Source organism: Somniosus microcephalus, chromosome 13 (genome assembly GCF_052327205.1).
Source record: "Somniosus microcephalus isolate GS21.2 chromosome 13, FLI_Smic_1.0, whole genome shotgun sequence".
Taxonomy (NCBI): Eukaryota; Metazoa; Chordata; class Chondrichthyes; order Squaliformes; family Somniosidae; genus Somniosus; species Somniosus microcephalus.
Window position 1 is genome coordinate 69,492,404 of NC_140999.1, and position 26,445 is coordinate 69,518,848.

Below are 26,445 nucleotides of genomic sequence, written 5' to 3' on the forward strand. Positions count from 1 at the left end.
TGAGTGAGTGTGAGTGTGTGTGTGTTGTGTGTGTGTGTGAGAGTGTGTGTTGTGTGTGTGAGTGTGAGTGAGTGTGAGTGTGTGTGTTGTGTGTGTGTGAGTGTGAGTGTGTGTGTTGTGAGTGTGTGAGTGAGTGTGAGTGTGAGTGTGTGTGTGTTGTGTGTGTTGTGAGTGTGTGAGTGTGTGTGTGTGTGAGTGTGTGTGTTGTGTGTGTGAGTGTGAGTGAGTGTGAGTGTGTGTGTGAGTGTGAGTGAGTGTGAGTGTGTGTGTTGTGAGTGTGTGAGTGTGAGTGAGTGTGAGTGTGTGTGTGAGTGAGTGTGAGTGTGTTGTGTTGTGTGTGTGTCTGTGAGTGTGAGTGAGTGTGAGTGTGTGTGTTGTGAGTGTGTGAGTGTGAGTGAGTGTGAGTGTGTGTGTTGTGAGTGTGTGAGTGAGTGTGAGTTTGAGTGAGTGAGTTTGAGTGTGTGTGTGAGTGAGTGTGAGTGAGCGTGTGTTGTGTGTGCTGTGAGTGTGTGAGTGTGTGTGTGAGTGTGTGTGTTGTGTGTGTGAGTATGAGTGAGTGTGAGTGTGTGTGTTGTGAGTGTGTGAGTGTGAGTGAGTGTGAGTGAGTGAGTGTGTTGTGTTGTGTGTGTGAGTGTGTGTGAGTGTGTGTTCTTTGTGAGTGTGTGTTGTGTGTGTTGTGAGTGTGTGTGTGTGTGTGTGTGAGTGTTGTGTGTGTGTTGCATGAGTGTGTGTGAGTGTGTGTGTGTGTCTGTGTGAGGGTGTATGTGTCTGTGTGTGTGTGAGTGTGTTTGAGTGTGTGTTGTGAGTGTGTGTTGTGTGAGTGTGAGTGTGTGTGTGTCTGTGTGTGTGAGTGTGTGTGTGTGTCTGTGTGTGTGTGTGCGTGTGTGTGTCTGTGTGTCTGTGTGTGTGTGTGAGTGTGTGTGTGTGAGTGTGTTGTGAGTGTGAGTGTTGTGTGAGTGTGAGTGTGTGTGTGAGTGTGTGTGTGTGTGTGAGTGAGTGTGAGTGTGTGTGTGAGTGTGAGTGTGTGTTGTGTGTGTGTGAGTGTGTGTGTTTCTGTGTGTGAGTGTGTGTGTGTGTGTGTGTTGTGTGTGTGTGTGAGTGTGTGTGTGTGTGTTGTGTGTGTGTGTGTGAGTGTGAGTGAGTGTGTGAGTGTGTGTGTGTGTGTGTGTGAGTGTGAGTGTGTGTGTGTGTTGTGTGTGTGTGTGTGTGTGGTGTGTGTGTGTGTGTTGTGAGTGTGTGTGTGTGAGTGTGTGTGTGTGAGTGTGTGTGTGTGTTGTGTGTGTGTGTGTGTGAGTGTGTGTGTGTGTGTGTGAGTGAGTGTGAGTGTGTGTGTGTGAGTGTGTGTGTGTGTTTTGTGAGTGTGTGTTCTTTGTGAGTGTGTGAGTGTGAGTGAGTGTGAGTGTGTGTGTTGTGTGTGTGTGAGTGTGAGTGTGTGTTGTGTGTGTTATGAGTGTGAGTGTGAGTGAGTGTGAGTGTGTGTGTTGTGTGTGTGTGAGTGTGTGTGTGTTGTGAATGTGTGAGTGTGAGTGAGTGTGAGTGTGTGTGTTGTGTGTGTGTGTGAGTGTGTGTGTGAGTGAGTGTGAGTGTGTGTGTTGTGTGTGTGTGAGTGTGTGTTGTGTGTGTTGTGAGTGTTGTGAGTGTGTGTGTTGTGTGTGTGTGTGTGTGTGAGTGAGTGTGTGTTGTGTGTGTTGTGAGTGTGTGAGTGTGTGTGTGAGTGAGTGTGAGTGTGTGTTTTGTGTGTGTGTGAGTGTGAGTGAGTGTGTGTGTTGTGAGTGTGTGAGTGAGTGTGAGTGTGTGTGTGAGTGAGTGTGCGTGTGTGTGTGTGAGTGAGTGTGAGTGAGTGTGTGTTGTTTGTGCTGTGAGTGTGTGAGTGTGAGTGTGTGTGTTGTGTGTGTGTGAGTGTGAGTGAGTGTGAGTGAGTGTGAGTGTGTGAGTTGTGAGTGTGAGTGAGTGTGAGTGTGTGTGTTGTGAGTGTGTGAGTGTGAGTGAGTGTGAGTGTCTGTGTGAGTGAGTGTGTGTGTTGTGTGTGTGTGAGTGTGAGTGAGTGTGAGTGTGAGTGTGTGTGTTGTGAGTGTGTGAGTGTGTGAGTGTGTGTTGTGAGTGTGTGAGTGTGTGTTGTGTGTGTGAGTGTGTGTGTTGTGAGTGTGTGTGAGTGTGAGTGAGTGTGTGTGAGTGTGTGTGTGTGTGTGAGTGTGTGTGTGAGTGAATGTGAGTGTGTGTGTTGTGTGCGTGTGAGTGTGAGTGAGTGTGTGTGGTGTGTGTTGTGAGTGTGTGAGTGTGTGTGTGAGTGTGAGTGTGTGTTGTGTGTGTGTGAGTGTGAGTGTGTGTGTTGTGAGTGTGTGAGTGTGAGTGAGTGTGAGTGTGTGTGTTGTGAGTGTGTGAGTGAGTGTGTGTGTGAGTGAGTGTGAGTGTGTGTGGGTTGTGTGTGTTGTGAGTGTGTGAGTGTGTGTGTGTGTGTGAGTGTGTGTGAGTGTGAGTGAGTGTGAGTGTGTGTTGTGTGTGTGTGAGTGTGAGTGTGTGTGTTGTGAGTGTGTGAGTGAGTGTGAGTGTGAGTGTGTGTGTGTTGTGTGTGTTGTGAGTGTGTGAGTGTGTGTGTGTGTGAGTGTGTGTGTTGTGTGTGTGAGTGTGAGTGAGTGTGAGTGTGTGTGTGTGAGTGTGAGTGAGTGTGAGTGTGTGTGTTGTGAGTGTGTGAGTGTGAGTGAGTGTGAGTGTGTGTGTGAGTGAGTGTGAGTGTGTTGTGTTGTGTGTGTGTGTGTGAGTGTGAGTGAGTGTGAGTGTGTGTGTTGTGAGTGTGTGAGTGTGAGTGAGTGTGAGTGTGTGTGTTGTGAGTGTGTGAGTGTGAGTGTGTGTGTGTCTGTGTGTGTGAGTGTGTGTGTGTGTCTGTGTGTGTGTGTGCGTGTGTGTGTCTGTGTGTCTGTGTGTGTGTGTGAGTGTGTGTGTGTGAGTGTGTTGTGAGTGTGAGTGTTGTGTGAGTGTGTGTGTGTGTTGTGAGTGTGTGTGTATATGAGTGTGTGTGTGAGTGTGTTGTGAGTGTGAGTGTTGTGTGAGTGTGAGTGTGTGTGTGAGTGTGTGTGTGTGTGTGAGTGAGTGTGAGTGTGTGTGTGAGTGTGAGTGTGTGTTGTGTGTGTGTGAGTGTGTGTGTTTCTGTGTGTGAGTGTGTGTGTGTGTGTGTGTTGTGTGTGTGTGTGTGAGTGTGTGTGTGTGTGTTGTGTGTGTGTGTGTGAGTGTGAGTGAGTGTGTGAGTGTGTGTGTGTGTGTGTGAGTGTGAGTGTGTGTGTGTGTTGTGTGTGTGTGTGTGTGTGGTGTGTGTGTGTGTGTTGTGAGTGTGTGTGTGTGAGTGTGTGTGTGTGAGTGTGTGTGTGTGTTGTGTGTGTGTGTGTGTGAGTGTGTGTGTGTGTGTGTGAGTGAGTGTGAGTGTGTGTGTGTGAGTGTGTGTGTGTGTTTTGTGAGTGTGTGTTCTTTGTGAGTGTGTGAGTGTGAGTGAGTGTGAGTGTGTGTGTTGTGTGTGTGTGAGTGTGAGTGTGTGTTGTGTGTGTTATGAGTGTGAGTGTGAGTGAGTGTGAGTGTGTGTGTTGTGTGTGTGTGAGTGTGTGTGTGTTGTGAATGTGTGAGTGTGAGTGAGTGTGATTGTGTGTGTTGTGTGTGTGTGTGAGTGTGTGTGTGAGTGAGTGTGAGTGTGTGTGTTGTGTGTGTGTGAGTGTGATTGAGTGTGTGTTGTGTGTGTTGTGAGTGTGTGAGTGTGTGTGTTGTGTGTGTGTGTGTGTGTGAGTGAGTGTGTGTTGTGTGTGTTGTGAGTGTGTGAGTGTGTGTGTGAGTGAGTGTGAGTGTGTGTTTTGTGTGTGTGTGAGTGTGAGTGAGTGTGTGTGTTGTGAGTGTGTGAGTGAGTGTGAGTGTGTGTGTTGTGAGTGTGTGAGTGTGAGTGAGTGTGAGTGTGTGTGTGAGTGAGTGTGCATGTGTGTGTGTGAGTGAGTGTGAGTGAGTGTGTGTTGTTTGTGCTGTGAGTGTGTGAGTGTGAGTGTGTGTGTTGTGTGTGTGTGAGTGTGAGTGAGTGTGAGTGAGTGTGAGTGTGTGAGTTGTGAGTGTGAGTGAGTGTGAGTGTGTGTGTTGTGAGTGTGTGAGTGTGAGTGAGTGTGAGTGTCTGTGTGAGTGAGTGTGTGTGTTGTGTGTGTGTGAGTGTGAGTGAGTGTGAGTGTGAGTGTGTGTGTTGTGAGTGTGTGAGTGTGTGAGTGTGTGTTGTGAGTGTGTGAGTGTGTGAGTGTGTGTTGTGTGTGTGAGTGTGTGTGTTGTGAGTGTGTGTGAGTGTGAGTGAGTGTGTGTGAGTGTGTGTGTGTGTGTGAGTGTGTGTGTGAGTGAATGTGAGTGTGTGTGTTGTGTGCGTGTGAGTGTGAGTGAGTGTGTGTGGTGTGTGTTGTGAGTGTGTGAGTGTGTGTGTGAGTGTGAGTGTGTGTTGTGTGTGTGTGAGTGTGAGTGTGTGTGTTGTGAGTGTGTGAGTGTGAGTGAGTGTGAGTGTGTGTGTTGTGAGTGTGTGAGTGAGTGTGTGTGTGAGTGAGTGTGAGTGTGTGTGGGTTGTGTGTGTTGTGAGTGTGTGAGTGTGTGTGTGTGTGTGAGTGTGTGTGAGTGTGAGTGAGTGTGAGTGTGTGTTGTGTGTGTGTGAGTGTGAGTGTGTGTGTTGTGAGTGTGTGAGTGAGTGTGAGTGTGAGTGTGTGTGTGTTGTGTGTGTTGTGAGTGTGTGAGTGTGTGTGTGTGAGTGTGTGTTGTGTGTGTGAGTGTGAGTGAGTGTGAGTGTGTGTGTGTGAGTGTGAGTGAGTGTGAGTGTGTGTGTTGTGAGTGTGTGAGTGTGAGTGAGTGTGAGTGTGTGTGTGAGTGAGTGTGAGTGTGTTGTGTTGTGTGTGTGTGTGTGAGTGTGAGTGAGTGTGAGTGTGTGTGTTGTGAGTGTGTGAGTGTGAGTGAGTGTGAGTGTGTGTGTTGTGAGTGTGTGAGTGTGAGTGAGTGTGAGTTTGTGAGTGAGTGAGTTTGGGTGTGTGTGTGAGTGAGTGTGAGTGAGCGTTTGTTGTGTGTGTTGTGAGTGTGTGAGTGTGTGTGTGAGTGTGTGTGTTGTGTGTGTGAGTATGAGTGAGTGTGAGTGTGTGTGTTGTGAGTGTGTGAGTGTGAGTGAGTGTGAGTGAGTGAGTGTGTTGTGTTGTGTGAGTGTGAGTGAGTGTGAGTGTGTGTGTTGTGAGTGTGTGTGTGTGAGTGTGTGCTGTGAGTGTGTGAGTGTGTGTTGTGAGTGTGTGAGTGTGAGTGAGTGTGAGTGTGTGTGTGAGTGAGTGAGTGTGTTGTGTTGTGTGTGTGAGTGTGAGTGAGTGTGAGTGTGTGTGTTGTGAGTGTGTGAGTGTGTGAGTGTGTGTTGTGAGTGTGTGAGTGTGTGTGTGTGTGAGTGAGTGAGTGTGTTGTGTGTGTGTGAGTGTGAGTGAGTGTGAGTGTGTGTGTTCTGAGTTTGTGAGTGTGTGTGTGTGTTGTGAGTGTGTGTGTGTGTTGTGAGTGTTGTGAGTGTGTGAGTGTGTGTGTGAGTGAGTGTCAGAGTGTGTGAGTGTGTGTTGTGTGAGTGTGTGTGAATGAGTGTGTGAGTGTGTGTGAGTGTGTGTGAGTGTGTGTGTGAGTGTGTGTGCGAGTGTGTGTTGTGAATGTGTGTGAGTGTGTGTGAGTGTGTGTTGTGTGAGTGTGTGTGTTGTTAGTGTGTGTTGTGAGTGTGAGTGTGTGTGAGTGTGTGTGAGTGTGTGTGTTGTGAGTGTGTGTGAGTGTGTGTGAGTGTGTGTTGTGTGAGTGTGTGTGTTGTTAGTGTGTGTTGTGAGTGTGAGTGTGTGTGAGTGTGTGTGAGTGTGTGTGTGTTGTGAATGTGTGAGTGTGAGTGAGTGTGAGTGTGTGTGTTGTGTGTGTGTGTGTGAGTGTGTGTGTGAGTGAGTGTGAGTGTGTGTGTTGTGTGTGTGTGAGTGTGAGTGAGTGTGTGTTGTGTGTGTTGTGAGTGTGTGAGTGTGTGTGTTGTGTGTGTGTGTGTGTGAGTGAGTGTGTGTTGTGTGTGTTGTGAGTGTGTGAGTGTGTGTGTGAGTGAGTGTGAGTGTGTGTTTTGTGTGTGTGTGAGTGTGAGTGAGTGTGTGTGTTGTGAGTGTGTGAGTGAGTGTGAGTGTGTGTGTTGTGAGTGTGTGAGTGTGAGTGAGTGTGAGTGTGTGTGTGAGTGAGTGTGCGTGTGTGTGTGTGAGTGAGTGTGAGTGAGTGTGTGTTGTTTGTGTTGTGAGTGTGTGAGTGTGAGTGTGTGTGTTGTGTGTGTGTGAGTGTGAGTGAGTGTGAGTGTGTGAGTTGTGAGTGTGAGTGAGTGTGAGTGTGTGTGTTGTGAGTGTGTGAGTGTGAGTGAGTGTGAGTGTCTGTGTGAGTGAGTGTGTGTGTTGTGTGTGTGTGAGTGTGAGTGAGTGTGAGTGTGAGTGTGTGTGTTGTGAGTGTGTGAGTGTGTGAGTGTGTGTTGTGAGTGTGTGAGTGTGTGAGTGTGTGTTGTGTGTGTGAGTGTGTGTGTTGTGAGTGTGTGTGAGTGTGAGTGAGTGTGTGTGAGTGTGTGTGTGTGTGTGAGTGTGTGTGTGAGTGAATGTGAGTGTGTGTGTTGTGTGCGTGTGAGTGTGAGTGAGTGTGTGTGGTGTGTGTTGTGAGTGTGTGAGTGTGTGTGTGAGTGTGAGTGTGTGTTGTGTGTGTGTGAGTGTGAGTGTGTGTGTTGTGAGTGTGTGAGTGTGAGTGAGTGTGAGTGTGTGTGTTGTGAGTGTGTGAGTGAGTGTGTGTGTGAGTGAGTGTGAGTGTGTGTGTGTTGTGTGTGTTGTGAGTGTGTGAGTGTGTGTGTGTGTGTGAGTGTGTGTGAGTGTGAGTGAGTGTGAGTGTGTGTTGTGTGTGTGAGTGTGAGTGTGTGTGTTGTGAGTGTGTGAGTGAGTGTGAGTGTGAGTGTGTGTGTGTTGTGTGTGTTGTGAGTGTGTGAGTGTGTGTGTGTGTGAGTGTGTGTGTTGTGTGTGTGAGTGTGAGTGAGTGTGAGTGTGTGTGTGTGAGTGTGAGTGAGTGTGAGTGTGTGTGTTGTGAGTGTGTGAGTGTGAGTGAGTGTGAGTGTGTGTGTGAGTGAGTGTGAGTGTGTTGTGTTGTGTGTGTGTGTGTGAGTGTGAGTGAGTGTGAGTGTGTGTGTTGTGAGTGTGTGAGTGTGAGTGAGTGTGAGTGTGTGTGTTGTGAGTGTGTGAGTGTGAGTGAGTGTGAGTTTGTGAGTGAGTGAGTTTGAGTGTGTGTGTGAGTGAGTGTGAGTGAGCGTGTGTTGTGTGTGTTGTGAGTGTGTGAGTGTGTGTGTGAGTGTGTGTGTTGTGTGTGTGAGTATGAGTGAGTGTGAGTGTGTGTGTTGTGAGTGTGTGAGTGTGAGTGAGTGTGAGTGAGTGAGTGTGTTGTGTTGTGTGTGTGTGAGTGTGAGTGAGTGTGAGTGTGTGTGTTGTGAGTGTGTGTGTGTGAGTGTGTGCTGTGAGTGTGTGAGTGTGTGTTGTGAGTGTGTGAGTGTGAGTGAGTGTGAGTGTGTGTGTGAGTGAGTGAGTGTGTTGTGTTGTGTGTGTGAGTGTGAGTGAGTGTGAGTGTGTGTGTTGTGAGTGTGTGAGTGTGTGAGTGTGTGTTGTGAGTGTGTGAGTGTGTGTGTGTGTGAGTGAGTGAGTGTGTTGTGTTGTGTGTGTGTGAGTGTGAGTGAGTGTGAGTGTGTGTGTTCTGAGTGTGTGAGTGTGTGTGTGTGTTGTGAGTGTGTGTGTGTGTTGTGAGTGTTGTGAGTGTGTGAGTGTGTGTGTGAGTGAGTGTCAGAGTGTGTGAGTGTGTGTTGTGTGAGTGTGTGTGAATGAGTGTGTGAGTGTGTGTGAGTGTGTGTGAGTGTGTGTGTGAGTGTGTGTGCGAGTGTGTGTTGTGAATGTGTGTGAGTGTGTGTGAGTGTGTGTTGTGTGAGTGTGTGTGTTGTTAGTGTGTGTTGTGAGTGTGTGTGTGTGAGTGTGTGTGAGTGTGTGTGTTGTGAGTGTGTGTGAGTGTGTGTGAGTGTGTGTGAGTGAGTGTGTGTGTTGTGTGTGAGTGTGTGTGAGTGAGTGAGTGAGTGTGAGTGAGTGTGAGTGTGAGTGTGTTGTGAGTGTGTGTTGTGAGTGTGAGTGTGAGTGTGTGTGTGAGTGTGAGTGTGTTGTGAGTGTGTGCTGTGAGTGTGAGTGTGTGTGTGAGTGTGAGTGTGTTGTGATAGTAAGACCCAGAATGGGCTTTGCTGTGATGCCCTCCACAGGTGAATATCTCACCAGCATTCATTGACTAGGCTTACATTTGGAGCTGAACAATGTATGCGAGATATGGGAGCGTTCTGGCATCAGTGGAAACCTGCCCCAGCCGAGAGGCAGAGCATTGAGGACAGTGATTGGGAATTAATACACTGCGAGGCTTCGAACCCCACTCCCAGCAGTGTGAGAGAACTACCTCCACTCCTGCCTCACTCACCATCGACCCAGTGAGCCCACTAATCCCCTCATTCCTTTTAATAATAGCGAGCAGTAGATTTCTAAAGTTTTATCACCCCAGAATCAAGCACTCCCGGATTGGGTCTAAAATGGATTAGCTGAATCGTAGAGTGAAGCTTCCTCTGCTCTGCCTCCAGCCATGGTTCGCCAACTCCTGCAGCTTTCATCACATGACTGCCCGCCTCGTGCCACCCCTCCCGCCATTGGTCCATCCTCCTGGCACACTGCCTTCCCTCAGCCAATTGGAAAGGGAAGAGACTCTTTGCTACCTGATTGGATTAATATTGACTGTTCATCAAACAGTCTTGTTTCCCCCATCTCCAATATGTTTTATAACTAATAAATGAATGTGTTTAATGAAAATGAGAAAAAAGAAAAATTTTGTTTAATCCCTCCTATGATTTTTCTCCCAGGTTGCTCACAGCGGTGTCCGGGAGATTAATCTTCAATTCCTGGAGACTCCAGGCCAATACTGGAGGGTTAGCGACCAATGTTCCCACTAATCTCTGCTTCCGTGCAGTCATCTGCAAGGTCCCGGCAGGCCACTCACCCGCTTCTACATTGAATGGGCCCTGCATTGGGGGAGGCAGGTCGCGCAGGAGGCAGCGCGGCTTATGGGGGACACTGTGAGCAACCCTAACCCCACCTGCCTTAATCCCACCAGTGTGAAGATTTCCCCCCAACCAGCCATCACTGTCCCTCTGCCAGCCAGATTTCCGTTTGTTCCATTCACAGGCACAATGTGATCACCTGCCCACTGGAAACTGGCTTAAAGCTGCCCACATAGCACGTTTCTGAGCTGCAATCATACAGCACTGAAGGAGGCCATTTGGCCCATCGTGCCAGTGCTAGCTCCTCGAAAGAGCTGTCCAATTCGTCCCACAAACCCCCCTCCCCTTGTTCTTTCCTCATAGCCCTGATTTTTTTTTCTTTTTTTGTATATATCCAATTCCCTGGAATTGCTGTGCTTTCTGCTTCCTCTCTGTGCCTCAGTACACCAGCCTGCTATCAAACTAAAGCTTCCGCTTCAAGCTCCAACATTAAGCGTTCCAAGGAATAAATTACAATTGGGGACAAAGCGATTTGGTCCAACTGAGACTTTGTTATCTTTTCCTGGACATGGCCCAGTGACTCACCGAGCAATATTCAAACACCGTCATTCAGTCATCAGCTCCAAACCCAACTTCCTCAGCACAAAACTGCGATTTGGTTAAACCTCCGACTGTACTGTATAAAGGATCTGATTTGTTTAATTTTAACCCCTTTTCTTTCTCCTGATGGTTCCTACGGCCACCGCTGAGCAAGAAGGTCGTAGGTTGGGTTACCTGACCCTCAGAGAGCAGGAAGGTCGGGTTACCTGACCCTCAGAGAGCAGCGCTACCATCGGCCCCTGGGCTCAGCGACGGACAAATTAGCCTGGGTTCACCCCACATCTGACCACTGCCCAATAATCCACACCAGAAATTGCACCTGTGTAGACATCAGGTGTGGGTAAGGTCGGGCTCAAATGTGACGCTTCCCCTGGTGGAATAGGCTGGCTGAAGTTCCCTATCTAATGAAAGAAAGACTTGCATTTATATGGCGCCTTTCACAAACTCAGGACGTCCCACTTTTGAAGTGTAGTCACTGTTGTAATGTCGGAGACTCAGCAGCCAATTTGCACACAGCAAGCTCCCACAAACAGAAATGTTTATCACTCGACCAACATCTGTTTCAGTTGAGGGATAAACATTGGCCAGGACACCGGGGATAACTCCCCTGCTCTTCTTCAAAATAGCACCATGGGACCTTTTAGACCCACCTGAGAGAGCAGACGGAGCCTCAGTTTAACGTCTCATCCGAAAGACAGCACCTCCGGCAGTGTAGCACTCCCCCAGCACTGCACTGGAGTGTCAGCCTAGATTATGCGTTCAAGTCTCTGGAGTGGGGCTTGAACCGACAAACCTCCTGACTCCAGAGGCGAGGCGAGTGTGCTACCTGCTGAGCCACGACTGACACCAACACAACCTTGTAGTGACACCGTGTAGCTTGAGTCGTTAACAGTGAAGAGTTACAATCAGCGTGCGAGGGAGTGTGTGCATTGAAGCACTCTCTGCAGAAAAGCAAAATCTCGGTAAATTGGAATTGCCAATTCATGTCCCTTTGCCCATCCCAACAAAACTTTTTCTAAAACAGTCTCCCGCCCCCCTCTTCACGTTTGTCTGGTGATGTGTGAGGTTCTGGCAGTGGGTCAGACTGAAGCAGCCAGCCAAATCTCAATGAAAAGTGAGACAGTGTGTAATGCAGGCTGTTGACTTGGTAAAACATCCCATTTGGGACAAGAACGTGTGCAGCGTGATCTTGCAAACAGGAATATTTCCACAAACAGTCTGCCAAAAATCCCTTTTTTTTTGCCTGGAGGAGGACTGTGTTTCAACCGGAGTTTGTGCTGTTTGGAGAACATACGATATTTCTGCCTCGCCTGATGGGAATGTTCCTCCTCTTCCACCTCGACTGAGACAGGCACCAAACCAAAGCCACGGCCTTCAACTGGTGCCCAAGTGCAAGAGGTCAAATGTCAGTGCAGGCCAGCAGTCCTTTGGGGTCAGCAGGTCAGCAACAACAACAACAACTTGCATTTACAAAGCACCTTTAATGTAGTAAAACGTCTCAAGGCGCTTCACAGGAGCGTGGTCAGACAAAATTTGACACCAATAGCAAATGTTCTTGGGAGGTGGGCCTGAGAACAGGGCCTTGCTATTAAACCCTCCGACGGGCTGGAGAGGGTCGGGGCAAGGGGTTAAAAATGTAAAACAGGGATCACGTCCCCAACCCGCCGTACATCGGGCTCCCACAGTGCAATTGGGAGCCCAGTTTAGATTTAACAGTTGCCACACACGTTTCCCAGGGTTGGGAAACTTGGCAGTGAAAGGAAGGCGGGAGTTGCCAGCTCTAGAAGGTAAGTGCCTTTTCCAGGACTCCTTGTGAGCCAGGAGGAGCAGGAGTGATTCCCCCAGGCTCCCCAAGGCAGCCTTCGGCCTCCTCCCCTGCCGATCGCAGCCTCTCTCTCCCAACCTCCAATCTATCGCTTCCTTCCTTCCACAATGGCTGACTCCTACACTCAAGCCCCAATCTCTCACTAATACAAAATCAAAATACCGCGCATGGTGCAAATCTGAAATAAAACAGAAAATGCTGGAAATGCTCTTGCACGGGAAGGTGCTGTGGGAAGAGGAGACGGTTACAGCCAGGAAACTGTTAAAGTGATCGTCCTCCGCCATTTCCACCACCTCCAGCGTGATCCCACCACCAAACACATCTTCCCATCCCCTCCCCTCCCCTTTCAGCATTCTGATGGGACCGCTCCCTCTGCAAAACCCTGGTCCACTCCTCAATCACCCCCAACAGCCCCTCCCCTCCCTATGGCACCTTCTCGTGCAAGCGCAGGAGATGCAACACCTGCCCTTTTACCTCCTCCCTTCCCACTGTCCTGGGCCCCAAACACTCCTTCCAGCTGAAACAGCGATTTACTTGTACTTCTTGCAATTTAATATACTGTATTCGCTGCTCACGATGCACTCTCCTCTACACTGGGGAGACCAAACGCAGATTGGGTGATCATTTAGTTGAACACCTCCGTTCAGTCCCAAGTGTGACCCTGAGCTTCCGGTCGCCTGTCACTTTAATTCTCCACTCCACTCCCACTCTGACCTCTCATTCCTCGGCCTCTTACACTGTTCCAATGAAGCTCAATGTAAGCTCGAGGAACAGCGCCTCATCTTTCGATTAGGCACTTTACAGCCTCCTGGACTCAACATTGAGTTCAACAATTTCAGATCATAACCTCTGCCCTCATTTTTTCAGACGGCAGCTGTTGATGATTCTGCCATCTCCATTTACACCTCTTCTAGCCCCATCTTTTCTTCCTTTACTTGTCCCATCACCATCTCCTTTTGCCTTGCATCATCATTCCTTTTGTCATTTAATCTCTCCTGCCTTCCACCCTATCGCAGACCTTCCCTTTTGTTCTTTCCTCCCTTCCCCTCCTTTCCGTGCCTCTGCACCGGCTTAAAACCTGTTACATCTCCAATCTTTTCCAGCTCTGGTGAAAGCTCATTGACCTGAAACATTAGTTTTGTTTCTCTCTCCACAGATGTTGCCTGACCCGCTGAGTGTTTCCAGCATTTTCTGCATTTATCCCAATCGCTCACTCCCTCCTGATTGCAGGGGGCTGTTCCCAAGCTGCGGTCTCCAGCCGTTGGTTTTCCTGCCAATCTGTTCGGCTGCCAGACAGCAAACAGAAGAAAAAAATTATAGGAGGTCCTGCCGTTAAATTCAGCAGGAGCCGCACGTTCTCGGCCTTGTTGGGTTTTCCCCATGCTACCACGCTCCCCCACACCCTCCCCGCCTCCCTGTAAATATCGGGACCCAGATCGCCAACCTGTGCCCTTGGCCAGGGGCAATGTGTGAGGAGATCTTGAAGATGGAGATGGTGACATCTGGCTCCCCGTTTTTTCCATCAAATCAAGTAGGTAAGTAAACACATCGTGAGGCGTGGATGTAAGCCATTCAGTCGTTAGTCTGTGCTTAGCTAGCTGATCTCACAACACCTGAGCTTGGTGTCTAGGAAAGGGTCTATTCAGCCAGGGTGTGCACACCTGATCACTATCCATGCAAGCGAGCTTTTTACTTGCTCTTGGAAAGTGGGCAACCCTGAAAAAGAGCCAGAGTTTATTGCCCATTCCTAGTTGCCCTGAATTCAGTAAAGGACATCACTGAACCAGTTGGGTTTTTTACAACAATCCGGCAGCTTTCATGGTCATTTTTCTGGTGCCAGTTCACAATTTTACAACCTGATATAGTGGGATTTGACCTCATGACCTCTCGGTTGCTGGCCCTGTAAAATAAGAAAGACTTGTAATTCTACAGCACCTTTCATGACCACTGAACATCCCAAAGCATTTTACAACCAATGAAGTACTTTTGAAGTGTAGTCACTGTTGTACGGTTGGAAACGTAGCAGCCAATTTGCGCACAGCAAGATCCCACAAAGAGTAATATGATAATGAGCAGATAATCTGTTTTAGTGCTGTTGGCTGGGGGTTAAATATTGCCCAGGACACCGGGGAGAACTCTCCTGCTCTTCGTCAATAGCGCCATGGGATCTCTCACATCCACCTGGGAGATCAGATGGGGCCTCGGTTTAATGTCTCATCTGAAATACGGCACCTCTGACAGTGCAGCACTCCCTCAGCACTGCACTGGAGTGTCAGCCTAGATTTTGTGCTCAAGTCTCTGGAGTAGGACTTTAGCCCACAACCTTCCGAGTCAAAGGCAAGGTGCTGCCCACTGAGCCACAGCTTGCACCCTAGGCTGCTGTACCCTGTGTGGATAGTGATTCAGGGCAGGATTGGGATTGGTTCAGCGGTGGTTTCTCCGTTACCTCCTCCCCCAGTGCCGCCCACCACGGTTGACTTAACATGAAGAAACTCTTGAAGAAGGTACTGGAAGTTAGTGAGCACCAGGGATCTGTACCCTAGGAAGCCACTACCTTCAGGGAAGGAATGAAGAAGAAGGGAGAAAATTAGAAAAGGGAAAAATATAGTGAAGTAAAGTTCAGATCAGGAACTGAGTACAAGAGGATGGAATGGAAACGGATTTGTTCAGTAAGAACTCCTGGTTCGGATCAGGTGTGCGTTTACCTGGAGTTAACTGTATTTAATGAGGGGAGTATGACAGCGAATCTTTCACACACAGACCTGAAGCTGAAGGCAGGATTTCCAAACCTCAGAGTGTCGTGTTGAGGTGAGCCATTTACCACCAAGAGACCTGAGGTTTTGGTTTATAACCTTGTGTGTATAAAGGTCTCTGTATTGATTCTATTATCTCAGACACTTGTAGTTTCCCTAACATCAATAAGTAGTGAAGATGGGGATCAAAAAGCAGTGACTAAAGTCAATGAGCTTCTCATCATAAAAAACTCGCATAGAATCCTGCCATTCATGAACATGGCCTTTGACCCTTTATTGTTAAGAGTACCAATTTTATAGCTCTGTATCTACACTGTGTCCACTCCAGTCTATACCCTGATACAGGCCCTGTATCCACACTGTGAACACTCCAGTCTATACACCTGACACAGGCCCTGTATCCACACTGTGTCCACCTAAGTCTATACCCTGATACAGGCCCTGTATCCACACTGTGTCCACTCCAGTCTATACCCCTGATACAGGCCCTGTATCCACACTGTGTCCACTCCAATCTATACCCCTGATACAGGCCCTGTATCCACACTGTGACCACTCCAATCTATACCCTGATACAGGCCCTGTATCCATACTATGTCCACTCCAGTCTATACCCCTGATACAGGCCCTGTATCCACACTGTGTCCACTCCACTCTATACCCCTGATACGGGCCCTGTATCCACACTGTGACCACTCCAGTCTATACCCTGATACAGGCCCTGTATCCATATTGTGTCCACTCCAGTCTATACCCCTGATACGGGCCCTGTATCCACACTGTGACCACTCCAGTCTATACCCTGATACAGGCCCTGTATCCATACTGTGTCCACTCCAGTCTATACCCCTGATACGGGCCCTGTATCCACACTGTGTCCACTCCAGTCTATACCCTGATACAGGCCCTGTATCCATACTGTGTCCACTCTGTTAAGTCTGTGAATGATTGAGACACGAACTAGCAGGAGTGAAAACAAACTGATCTTTACTGGTGGAAGGCAATAACGAAACTAAACAACAGAGGCTCTCTAGCGCCTTTTATACAGGGGTGGTCACTGCCGGTACTGCAGTCTGAGACCAGTTATTCTCTTAAAGGTACATACACAACAATTCCTCCCCTTTTAGATAAACAGTACATAACATTCATTTAACAACTAAATGATAACGAATTACAATCACAATTACTGTTGCTAGATACATTGGTTAAGTTTAAGCAATTATAAGTTCAGTCTTTGAGGAGGCTTCCTGATTCTGTCTGGATAACGCCTCTTTGGGGTATCAGGTTCTTCTGGCAATGTTGAGTCGGAATCAATGTCGTTGTTTGGTTCATCTGCTTCCAATATTGCCGGTTCTGCGGTAGCTGCAATTGGAACGTCGATTTCATTACCAGGTATATCAGATCGTGGTGTGGAGTTGACGTTTTCCAGTGACTCTAGAATCTGGTCAGCATGGCGTCTTACAATGCTCTCCCCAACGTCCACGGTATACATGAGAGGTCCTTGTCGTGTACAAATCGTTCCTGGTTGCCATTTCTCAGTGCGGTAGTCCCGGGCCAAAACTGGTTGACCTATCTTAAAACTCCTGGTCGGCCTTTCATTCATATTCTGAAACTGTCTGTTCTCCACATCTCTTCGGACGTTTGGCTTAACCAAATCCAAGCGGCATCGTAGTCTTCGATTGAAGGACATCATGGCTGGAGTTTGGCTGGTAACCGCATGTGTCGCATTCCGGTAGGCAAACAAGAAGTTGTCCACCTTGTGTTGTAGGGGTATATCTTCATTACACATTGCCTTGATAGCCTTCTTGAATGTTTGGACAAACCTCTCGGCCAATCCATTAGTGGCTGGATGATATGGGACAGATGTGTAATGCTTAACACCATTGTTCTGTAAGAACCTCCGGAACTCTTCAGACACAAACTGTGGTCCATTGTCAGAGCAAATCTGTTCAGGCAGCCCATTCCTGGCGAATATGGTTCGTAAAACTGTGATAGTTTTTTCCGTGGTGGTTGAGGACATTTTTATTACCTCTGGCCACTTTGAATGTGCATCCACCGCAATTAAAAACATCGAGTCCATGAAGGGACCAGCAAAATCAATGTGCACCCTTTGCCATGGAGATGAGGGCCACTCCCATGGATGCAGAGGAGCTTGTGGTGGGGCGTTTTGGACCTTCTGGCATCCTGCACAGCTCTTGGTCATCTCTTCGATTTCTCTATCGATTCCCGGCCACCACACAAACGCTCTGGCTAAACTCTTCATTTTTACCCCACCCAGATGACCCTCATGAAGCTCATTGAGCACTCTATCCGTCAACTTAGGTGGAATTACTACTCTGGATCCACACATCAAGGTTCCTCTGCACACTGACAGCTGTTCTCTTCTCGGCGAGAATGCTGGCAGCAGTGGTTCACCATGTGCTGGCCATCCCTTCACCGTTAAATCATAGACCCGTGATAGTGTCGGGTCATTCCGTGTTTCCTTTTCTATGTTTGCATTCGTCACAGGGAGACATTCGACTATGGCCGAGTGGAATAACTCCATTGGATCCACTGCAAGGTCTTCTTCTTCCACCGTCGGCAACGGTAGACGTCACAATCCATCAGCATTTCCATGCTGTTTAGTTCCTTTGTACTCGATGTCATATTGGTGTGCCCCTAGGAAAAGGGACCATCTCTGCAGCCGTTGTGCTGTCATTATCGGTACGCCCTTCTGAGGGTTGAAAATGGAGACAAGAGGTTGATGATCGGTTAGTAGAGTAAATTTTTGACCGTGCAGATAGTGATGGAACTTCTTCACCCCCCACACTAGGCTGAGGGCCTCTCTGTCAATCTGGGCGTAGTTACGCTCGGCAGAAGTTAACGAGCGTGGCGCAAAAGCTATCGGCCTCTCCAAACCATCAAGGAATTTATGTGACAGTACCGCCCCAATGCCATAGGGAGACGCATCACACGCCAGCCTGATTGGCAGTGCTGGGTTGTAGTGAGCCAATACTTCCTTTGAAGTGATTAAGTCCTTACTCTTCTGAAAAGCACGCTTACAATCATCGCTCCATTTCCATGCTACCCCCGTTCGTAGCAGGGCGTTCAGTGGGTGCAGAATTGTTGACAAATTCGGCAAAAACTTATGATAGTAATTCACCAACCCGAGGAATGACCTCAGTTGCAACACATTTTCAGGCGCTGGGGCCTTAACAAACGCTTCAATTTTGTCAGGAGACTTATGTAACCCCTCTTCATCAATCACGTGGCCACAATACGATATCTGTTTCTTAAAAAATTCGCACTTGGGGCGGTTGGCTCGCAGCCCATGTTCCTGTAGTCTAGTGAGCACCTGTTCTAGGTTGTTAAGGTGTTCACTGTCATCTTCACCTGTTACAAGGATGTCGTCCAAGTAACACTGAGTCCCCGGAATCCCTTGCAGGACTTGTTCCATCGCTCTTTGCCATATCGCCGGAGCCGATGCTACTCCGAATACCAATCGATGATACTGGTAAAGACCTTTGTGAGTGTTTGTCGTAAGATACTTCCTAGAGGACTCTTCAACCTCCATCTGCAAATATGCTTGTGCTAGGTCAATTTTTGTAAAACGCTTCCCTCCAGACAGCGAGGCGAAGATGTCTTCTATCCTTGGAAGAGGATATTGTACTGTGCGAAGGACAGGGTTCACCGTCACCTTGAAATCCCCACAGATGCGAATCTTCCTTGGCTCTCCGGACTTATTGCTTAACGTTTTCTTCATGACAGGAACGATGGGTGTCGCCCACTCGCTCCAGTCGACCTTAGACAACACGCCCGCCCTCTCCAGATTCTCCAGCTCTGCCTCGACGGCTGGGCGAATTGCATATGGTACCGGTCTCGCTTTGAAAAACTTGGGAACTGCATTCTCTTCTATTTTTATCGAGGCAGTTATGCCTTTAAGCGTGCCCAGTTCTTGTTGAAATACCTCTTTGGCGTTAGCTAAGATTGTTGACAATCGTCCAGGAGTGACGTCTTCATCTTTTTTACCGTCCACCGTCATTGCATGAATGGAATGCCAATCTAAGTTTATCTTCCTGATCCATTCCCGTCCCAATAATGGTGGTCCACCATTTGGCAGTATGTAGAGATACAATTTCCGTATTTTCTTGCCATTGTATTCGACAGGCACCCTTATTTTTCCTCTGGGGTATACTTTTTGCCCCGTATACGTCGTCAAGACGATGGATGTCTCTCTCAAGGGTATGTGTGAAAATAGCCACTCGTAGTCTCGTCGATTCATGACGGTTAGCGCTGATCCTGTATCCAATTCCATTTTAACTTGGGACCCTGCTATCGTGAGAGTGACCCAAATGGTTCGGTGATCCTCTTTTGCGATTACATTGTGAAGTTTGAGACAGCTTAGTCTCCTGTTTCCGGATTCACTATCGCTCATCTGGTCTTTGGAACTACTGTCCGTCATCTTTTGTACTTTCTTGTACGGTTCCTTAGTAGCCTTTTTGTTGTCGCTGGTCTTCTTCCCAGACCTACAAACTCGTGCAATGTGTCCAATCTTCCCGCATTGTCTGCATATTTTGTCTTTGGACCAGCAGTCCTTCTGGTCATGGTTAGTTCTGCCGCAGTGATAACATTTTGCAAATCCCCGTGTCATTTCGTGGGTGCCGTATTCCTGTGGTTTTTGTTGAATTTCTGCAGCTCCCCTGGCTGCTGCTTCATACGATACTGCCACGCTGAAAGCCTTATCTAGCGTCAGCTCTTTTTCTGAGAGTAACTTCTTCTGTGTTCCTTCACTCAGGAGTCCACAGACAAATTTGTCCCGTAGGGTATCTGCCAGTCCTGCTCCGAACTGGCAGTGCTTTGATAGCTTGCGTAGTTCCGTAAGATACTCAGCATTGCTCTCATCTTTGTGCTGAGTTCTCCTGTGGAATTTAAATCTTTCTGCTATCAACAGCGGTGCAGGGTTTAAGTGTTCCTGTAGGACAGCAACAATTTCGTTAAAACTCTTCGCCTTCGGTTTGGCTGGAGTAATCAGGTCCCGCAATAGGCCGTACGTTCTAGCGCCCATTAAGTTTAACAATATCGATGCCTTTTTCCCCTCCGCTATATCGTTTGCCTCGAAATGTACCTCGACTCTTTCCACATACGTGGTCCAGTCCTCTAATGTATTATCAAAAGCAGTGATACAGCCAGCCTTCGACATCTTGCAAATCTAAAATGGCGCCTCCCGCGCTTTGCCTTCTTCCCCGCTGTTGTTAGCGCTGCTTTCCACGGTTTCTTGCGCGTATTCTTTTTCTTTTATTATTTTCCCGTCGTGGAGCGGACCCTCTGGGACACTTCCCTCCCTCTTCTGAGGTCCGAACGCTGCCCAGCTTCGAAACACCAGCTGCGCCCTGTGTGCTCCACCCTCTCTCTCTCTCTTTGCTTCCCGACTTGCTGCCCGGCCCCGTTGAAAAGCCACCCGATCGAGCTTCAGCCCGCCGCAGCCCAGGAAGGATCAGAGCACTACCTGCCACCAGCCCGATTAGCTGGGAAACCACGGACCGAGGAACCCAGCCTGGCTCTGGACAGTCTCTCCTGTAAGTTTTTAACCCGATGATTAACGGTCGACGCCCGTTTCTCGAGTTTCAATGGCCTCTATTTTTTTTTTCTTCTGGCTCCGACCTTCAACAACGTCGTCGGAGCTGCTGCTGTGTTGCAGGTAAGTTCGTTTCTTACTCGTCGCCAGTGTTAAGTCCGTGAATGATTGAGACACGAACTAGCAGGAGTGAAAACAAACTGATCTTTACTGGTGGAAGGCAATAACGAAACTAAACAACAGAGGCTCTCTAGCGCCTTTTATACAGGGGTGGTCACTGCCGGTACTGCAGTCTGAGACCAGTTATTCTCTTAAAGGTACATACACAACACACTCCAGTCTATACCCCTGATACAGGCCCTGTATCCACACTGTGACCACTCCAGTCTATACCCTGATACAGGCCCTGTATCCACACTGTGAACACTCCAGTCTATACACCTGACACAGGCCCTGTATCCACACTGTGTCCACCTAAGTCTATACCCTGATACAGGCCCTGTATCCACACTGTGTCCACTCCAGTCTATACCCCTGATACAGGCCCTGTATCCACACTGTGTCCACTCCAATCTATACCCCTGATACAGGCCCTGTATCCACACTGTGACCACTCCAATCTATACCCTGATACAGGCCCTGTATCCACACTGTGACCACTCCAGTCTATACCCTGATACAGGCCCTGCATCCACACTGTGTGCACTCTATTTTATACCCCTGATACAGGCCCTGTATCCACACTGTGACCACTCCAGTCTATACCCTGATACAGGCCCTGTATCCACACTGTGAACACTCCAGTCTATACACCTGACACAGGCCCTGTATCCACACTGTGTCCACCTAAGTCTATACCCTGATACAGGCCCTGTATCCACACTGTGTCCACTCCAGTCTATACCCCTGATACAGGCCCTGTATCCACACTGTGTCCACTCCAATCTATACCCCTGATACAGGCCCTGTATCCACACTGTGACCACTCCAATCTATACCCTGATACAGGCCCTGTATCCATATTGTGTCCACTCCAGTCTATACCCCTGATACAGGCCCTGTATCCACACTGTGTCCACTCCACTCTATACCCCTGATACGGGCCCTGTATCCACACTGTGACCACTCCAGTCTATACCCTGATACAGGCCCTGTATCCATATTGTGTCCACTCCAGTCTATACCCCTGATACGGGCCCTGTATCCACACTGTGACCACTCCAGTCTATACCCTGATACAGGCCCTGTATCCATACTGTGTCCACTCCAGTCTATACCCCTGATACGGGCCCTGTATCCACACTGTGTCCACTCCAGTCTATACCCTGATACGGGCCCTGTATCCATACTGTGTCCACTCTGTTAAGTCTGTGAATGATTGAGACACGAACTAGCAGGAGTGAAAACAAACTGATCTTTACTGGTGGAAGGCAATAACGAAACTAAACAACAGAGGCTCTCTAGCGCCTTTTATACAGGGGTGGTCACTGCCGGTACTGCAGTCTGAGACCAGTTATTCTCTTAAAGGTACATACACAACACACTCCAGTCTATACCCCTGATACAGGCCCTGTATCCACACTGTGACCACTCCAGTCTATACCCTGATACAGGCCCTGCATCCACACTGTGTGCACTCTATTTTATACCCCTGATACAGGCCCTGTATCCACACTGTGACCACTCCAGTCTATACCCATGATACAGGCCCTGCATCCACACTGTGACCACTCCAGCCTATACCCTGATACAGGCCCTGTATCCACACTGTGTGCACTCTATTTTATACCCCTGATACAGGCCCTGTATCCACACTGTCCACTCCAGACTATACCCCTGATACAGGCCCTGTATCCACACTGTGTGCACTCCAGTCTATACCCCTGATACAGGCCCTGTACCACACTATATCCAGCCCAGTCTATACCCCTGATACAGCCCCTGTATCCACACTGTGTGCACTCTAGTTTATACCCCTGATACAGGCCCTGTATCCACACTGTCCACTCCAGACTATACCCATGATACAGGCCCTGTATCCACACTGTGTGCACTCCAGTCTATACCCCTGATACAGGCCCTGTAGCACACGATATCCACCCCAGTCTATACTCCTGATACAGCCCCTGTATCCACAATGTGAGCACTCCAGTCTATACACTGATATAAGTCCTACATCCATACTGTGTCCACTCCAGTCTATACCCTGATACAGGCCCTGTATCCACACTATATCCACTCCAGTCTATACCCCTGATACAGCCCCTGTATCCACACTGTGACCACTCCAGTCTATACCCTAGTACAGGCTCTGTATCCACACTGTGTGCACACCAGCCTCTACCCCTGATACAGGTCTTGTATCCACACTGCGACCACCCCAGTCTATACCCCGGATACAGGTCCTGTATCCATTCTGTGACCACTCCAGTCTATACCCTGATACAGGTGCTGTATCCACACTGTGTCCATTCAAGTCTATAACCCTGATACAGGCCCTGAATCCACACTGTGACCACTCCAATGTATACCCCTGATACAGGCCCTGTATCTACACTGTGTCCACTCCAGTCTATACTCTGATACAGGCCCTGTAACCACACTGTGACCACTCCAGTCTATACACTGATACAGGGCCTGTATCCACACTGTGTCCACTCTAGTCAATACCCTGATACCGGCCCTGTATCCACACTGTGTCCACTCCAGTCTATACCCTGATACAGGCCCTGTATCCACACTGTGACCAGTCCAGTCTATACCCTGATACAGGCCCTGTATCCACACTGTGTCCACTCTAGTCTATGCCCCTGATACAGTCCCTGTATCCACACTGTGACCACTCTAGTGTATACCCCTGATACAGGCCCTGCATCCACACTGTGTGCACTCTAGTTTATACCCCTGATTCAGGCACTGTATCTACGCTGTGTCCACTCCAGTCTATACTCTGATACAGGCCCTGTAACCACACTGTGTACATTCTAGTGTATACCCCTGATACAGGCCCTGTAACCACACTGTGTCCACTCCAGTCTATACTCTGATACAGGCCCTGTAACCACACTGTGTACATTCTAGTGTATACCCCTGATACAGGCCCTGTAACCACACTGTGTCCACTCCAGTCTATACTCTGATAGAGGCCCTGTATCCACACTGTGTCCACTCCAGTCTACACCCTGATCCAGACCCTGTATCCACACTGTGTCCACTCCAGTCGATACCTCTGATACAGGCCCTGTATCCAGACTGAGACCACTCCAGTCTATACCCTGATACAGTCCCTGTATCCACACTGTGACCACTCCAGTCTATAACCTGATACAGGCCCTGTATCCACACTGTGTCCACTCCAGTCTATACCCTGATACAGGCCCTGTATCCACACTGTGTCCACTCCAGTCTATACCCCTGATACAGGCCCTGTATCCACACTGTGTCCACTCCAATCTATACCCCTGATACAGGCCCTGTATCCACACTGTGACCACTCCAATCTATACCCTGATACAGGCCCTGTATCCACACTGTGACCACTCCAGTCTATACCCTGATACAGGCCCTGCATCCACACTGTGTGCACTCTATTTTATACCCCTGATACAGGCCCTGTATCCACACTGTGACCACTCCAGTCTATACCCTGATACAGGCCCTGTATCCACACTGTGAACACTCCAGTCTATACACCTGACACAGGCCCTGTATCCACACTGTGTCCACCTAAGTCTATACCCTGATACAGGCCCTGTATCCACACTGTGTCCACTCCAGTCTATACCCCTGATACAGGCCCTGTATCCACACTGTGTCCACTCCAATCTATACCCCTGATACAGGCCCTGTATCCACACTGTGACCACTCCAATCTATACCCTGATACAGGCCCTGTATCCATATTGTGTCCACTCCAGTCTATACCCCTGATACAGGCCCTGTATCCACACTGTGTCCACTCCACTCTATACCCCTGATACGGGCCCTGTATCCACACTGTGACCACTCCAGTCTATACCCTGATACAGGCCCTGTATCCATATTGTGTCCACTCCAGTCTATACCCCTGATACGGGCCCTGTATCCACACTGTGACCACTCCAGTCTATACCCTGATACAGGCCCTGTATCCATACTGTGTCCACTCCAGTCTATACCCCTGATACGGGCCCTGTATCCACACTGTGTCCACTCCAGTCTATACCCTGATACGGGCCCTGTATCCATACTGTGTCCACTCTGTTAAGTCTGTGAATGATTGAGACACGAACTAGCAGGAGTGAAAACAAACTGATCTTTACTGGTGGAAGGCAATAACGAAACTAAACAACAGAGGCTCTCTAGCGCCTTTTATACAGGGGTGGTCACTGCCGGTACTGCAGTCTGAGACCAGTTATTCTCTTAAAGGTACATACACAACACACTCCAGTCTATACCCCTGATACAGGCCCTGTATCCACACTGTGACCACTCCAGTCTATACCCTGATACAGGCCCTGCATCCACACTGTGTGCACTCTATTTTATACCCCTGATACAGGCCCTGTATCCACACTGTGACCACTCCAGTCTATACCCATGATACAGGCCCTGCATCCACACTGTGACCACTCCAGCCTATACCCTGATACAGGCCCTGTATCCACACTGTGTGCACTCTATTTTATACCCCTGATACAGGCCCTGTATCCACACTGTCCACTCCAGACTATACCCCTGATACAGGCCCTGTATCCACACTGTGTGCACTCCAGTCTATACCCCTGATACAGGCCCTGTACCACACTATATCCAGCCCAGTCTATACCCCTGATACAGCCCCTGTATCCACACTGTGTGCACTCTAGTTTATACCCCTGATACAGGCCCTGTATCCACACTGTCCACTCCAGACTATACCCATGATACAGGCCCTGTATCCACACTGTGTGCACTCCAGTCTATACCCCTGATACAGGCCCTGTAGCACACGATATCCACCCCAGTCTATACTCCTGATACAGCCCCTGTATCCACAATGTGAGCACTCCAGTCTATACACTGATATAAGTCCTACATCCATACTGTGTCCACTCCAGTCTATACCCTGATACAGGCCCTGTATCCACACTATATCCACTCCAGTCTATACCCCTGATACAGCCCCTGTATCCACACTGTGACCACTCCAGTCTATACCCTAGTACAGGCTCTGTATCCACACTGTGTGCACACCAGCCTCTACCCCTGATACAGGTCTTGTATCCACACTGCGACCACCCCAGTCTATACCCCGGATACAGGTCCTGTATCCATTCTGTGACCACTCCAGTCTATACCCTGATACAGGTGCTGTATCCACACTGTGTCCATTCAAGTCTATAACCCTGATACAGGCCCTGAATCCACACTGTGACCACTCCAATGTATACCCCTGATACAGGCCCTGTATCTACACTGTGTCCACTCCAGTCTATACTCTGATACAGGCCCTGTAACCACACTGTGACCACTCCAGTCTATACACTGATACAGGGCCTGTATCCACACTGTGTCCACTCTAGTCAATACCCTGATACCGGCCCTGTATCCACACTGTGTCCACTCCAGTCTATACCCTGATACAGGCCCTGTATCCACACTGTGACCAGTCCAGTCTATACCCTGATACAGGCCCTGTATCCACACTGTGTCCACTCTAGTCTATGCCCCTGATACAGTCCCTGTATCCACACTGTGACCACTCTAGTGTATACCCCTGATACAGGCCCTGCATCCACACTGTGTGCACTCTAGTTTATACCCCTGATTCAGGCACTGTATCTACGCTGTGTCCACTCCAGTCTATACTCTGATACAGGCCCTGTAACCACACTGTGTACATTCTAGTGTATACCCCTGATACAGGCCCTGTAACCACACTGTGTCCACTCCAGTCTATACTCTGATACAGGCCCTGTAACCACACTGTGTACATTCTAGTGTATACCCCTGATACAGGCCCTGTAACCACACTGTGTCCACTCCAGTCTATACTCTGATAGAGGCCCTGTATCCACACTGTGTCCACTCCAGTCTACACCCTGATCCAGACCCTGTATCCACACTGTGTCCACTCCAGTCGATACCTCTGATACAGGCCCTGTATCCAGACTGAGACCACTCCAGTCTATACCCTGATACAGTCCCTGTATCCACACTGTGACCACTCCAGTCTATAACCTGATACAGGCCCTGTATCCACACTGTGTCCACTCCAGTCTATACCCTGATACAGGGCCTGTATCCACACTGTGACCACTCCAGTCTATAACCTGATACAGGCCCTGTATCCACACTGTGTCCACTCCAGTCTATACCCTGATACAGGCCCTGTATCCACACTGTGACCACTCCAGTCTATACCCTGATACAGGCCCCATATCCACACTGTGTTCCCTCCAGTCTATACCCTGATACAGGCCTCATATCCACACTTTGACCACTCCAGTCTATACACCTGATACAGGGCCTGTATCCATATTGTGTCCACTCCAGTCTATACCCTGATACAGGCCCTGTATCCACACGGTGTCCATTCCAGTTTATACCCCTGATACAGGCCCTGTATCCACACGGTGTCCACTACAGTCTATACCCCTGATACAGGCCCCATATCCACACT